The following is a 3,396-nucleotide window of genomic DNA, read 5'->3' on the forward strand; positions in this document are numbered from 1 at the left end:
AGCACATATTGGAAAGAAGTTAAGGCAAGCATATTTGTTTTCTTTCTGACTTTAGAGCCTACATTCAAGTTTTCTTTCCTTTTAAATGACACCTTTATAAATACATTTTGTGTGTGTGTGTGTGTGTGTGTGTGTGTGTGTGTGTGCCACAGTGTTCATGTGGAGGATGGGGAACAACTTTTGGAAGTCATTTCTCTCCTTCTACTGTGGGGTCCCAGGAATCAAAGGCAGGTTTGTTGGCAACCACCTTTACCTGCTGAGAAATCTCACCCATACCACTTCATATTCAGATGGCTCCAGTGGTTAATTATATAAAACACCTAAGGTCAGAACCAAATCTATGGAAACCCCTCAGTCACAGAGGAGGAGGGAAAATTCCTTTCTTGGAGCAAATAGTACCCTGATGCCCTAACCAAGGCCGGGAGAGGAAGGGAGAGCTCCAGTCAGTACCAGTGCCAACAAAGAACATGGGACTCAGCAAGACATAGTAAGCCAAACATGGGAATATGTGAGCAGATCAATTCATGACTCAGTGAAGTTTCTTTTAAGAACACACAGTTGTTTGACATTCAATATACCTTATTATTTTAATAAGCAAAACAGAAACAAAAAGACATCAAAAAGGTATTGGAGGGGCTGAAGAGAGACTTCAGTAGTTAGGAGGGCTTACTGCATAATCTCAAGGGCCTGAGTTCAGATCTCAGCATCCACGTAATAAGATGAGTGTGGCCTTGTTTGTGCCTGGAACTTCTGCACTGTGGCACGGGGAAAGCAGAGACAGGAAGATCAGGGGTGGGGGGTGTCTAGTTGAAATACGACCCCATGAATTCCAGGTTCAGGGAGAGACCCTGCCTCAAAGAATAAGATGGAGAATGATACAGGAGAATGCCTTTCTCTGGCCCACTTGTGCACACAGGTAAACTCGCCTGCACACACACACACACACTCTCAGAGGGGGGTATTAGACAAAATTGTACACTCCTTCATGATTTAAAGCACCCCCCCAAAGCAACCGTGTCATAAACTAAGCCTAGAAGGGAGCATCCAGAACCCTAGTGAGGACATCTCTGAGTCAGAATGAATACCACAACTTGATGGTAGAAAACCCTGTTTCCACCTGAGCTTGAAAATCAGAGGGGCTCTAGTTGGTGCAAACAGACAAGAAAAAATAGAACAAGATATAAGCTTCATAGGCTGAAAAGATATCAAAGGTGAGCGCTCCCCCCCCCCTCTGTCCCTCTCTCCCTTCCTTCTGTAAATTTATCATCTTCCTATAAAGAAAATCCAAATGGATCAACAGAAAAAAACACTAGGATTGATTAGTGAGGTTGGCATGGTAACAAGATTCAAGGCTAATATGAAAAAAAATATCAATCGTATTTCTAAGCCCTGGAAATGAATAATTAGAAATGCAAATTTAGGAATATCATTTATAATGGCAGGAAATTCAGGAAATAGTTTGGAATAGTGGTAATAAAAATGTGTGTATTTCCTGTCGACTTAAGGTATAAATTATTAGTCACAGCAATTAAAAACTGATCTAAGTAAACAGAGAGTCATGCCAAATCCATGAATCAGAAAATATAACAGTGTGCAGACTCAAAGCCTTTGCCGCCAAAGCCCAGCATGGTGTAAAAAACAACACACTTGCTTGAAACTAAACAAGGAAGCAATAGGCCAATTTGGAGAAAAAGAAAAATATCTCGGATCTTCTTATACCAAATTTCAAGAGTTCCTAATAAGCTATATGAAGGGCAGTGTGGTATTAGCACAATGCTAGTAGATATTTAATTTAATTGAACAGATAAAGTCATAGAACACAAAACAGATAGATGACTGTCCTAACAGGAGTCAATGGTGGCAAGAGATTGAAGGTCATATGTGGGAGATAATCTTCACCGAAGGCCTGAGGAACCAGGTGTTCAAGGGGAAAAGGAAACAGACTCCAAGCCTTACTTCACACCAAACACACGCAAGCACATGTGTGCATGTGCGTGCGTGCGTGCGCGCGCGCACACACACACACACACACACACACACACAGAGTTCAGATGCACCATAAACCAAAGCATAAGTGCTAAAGTTCTGAACTCCCACAATAAAACAGGATAAGTCATTGTGACTTGGAGTTCAACGTAGATTTCATCTCTGATTTTTAAAGAAGCACAAACCATAAAAACTAATAAAATAGGCTTCACACAAACCTAAGACTACTGACAACAGGCTTACCTATCTCCTCACTTCCCTATCAGTATGGCTGAGTGAGAATGGACGGACTGATGGATGAACGGACAGACAGACAGACAGACAGAAGGATGGGTAGATGGGGGGGAATGAATGGATGGATACATACATGGTGTCCTAGTTAAGGTTGCTATTGCTGTAGTAAAACACCATGACCAAAAGCAGCTAGGAGAAAAAGGGTCTTATTTGGAACACACTTCCCCTGCCCTGTCTTTGAAAGAAGCCAGTACAGGAACTCAAACCCGGTAGGAACCTGGGGGCAGGAGCTGATGCAGAGGCCATGGAGGAGTACTGTTTACCGGCTCCACCATCACAGAGAGCTCAGCCTGCTTTCTCATAGAGCCCATGACCACCAGCTCAGGGGTGGCACCACCCACAATAGGCTGGGCCCTTCCCAATCAATTACTAATTAAGAAAATGCCCTACAGGTTTGCCTATGGCCAGATCTTGTGGAGGCGTTTTTCTTGATAGAGGTTTTTCCTCTTTTCAGATGACTCTAGCTTGTGTCAAGTTGACATGAAATTAGCCAGTGCCGATAAGAACATGACAGAGGGGCAAGAAAAGGGGGAGGGAAGGGTGTAGCTTGTCCTGAGCAGCAGGATATAATGGGAAGAATGCTGGGGAGGGGGCAGTAAAAAGCCCTCTTCAGTGGGTGGTGGCTTCCCTTTCCTGAGATTTACTGTTCTCAGCTAATCAGGAGCAAGGAGAACCTGCTGGCCTCCATACAGAGAAAAAGAAGGCATATTCTCCCCCCGTGTCATCTCTTTTCCCTGTTCTTGGCACACACTGACCTCCTGGGCTTCTAGCTCAGATCCAGACCTCCAGTCAGTGTTCAGCAGACCCTAGCAGCTTCATAGTAATCTCCCCTTCTGGTCTTCTGTACCCATTCTCTCCTTCTTGGTTCCAGAAGGCAGATGAGAGCAAGAGAGGAGGTCCCATTCAGATGTGTCCAGTGGAGGGAAGAACAAAACCCAGAAATGAATCTCCAAGAGCCTGCACATCCCCGGGGCTTGACAGTCTCTGTACTAGGGGCCCCTGAACCTCCTGGAATCCCTAAAGTTGCTCCCTAGGACAGCCAACCCCCTGTCCAAATCAGGTGCATGGGGATGGTAGAGGCATTGGAGAGCCTTGCCATTCCAGCTCCCAGAAAGG

The sequence above is a fragment of the Mus musculus genome, chromosome 10 (genome assembly GCF_000001635.26).
Source record: "Mus musculus strain C57BL/6J chromosome 10, GRCm38.p6 C57BL/6J".
NCBI classification, from domain to species: Eukaryota; Metazoa; Chordata; class Mammalia; order Rodentia; family Muridae; genus Mus; species Mus musculus.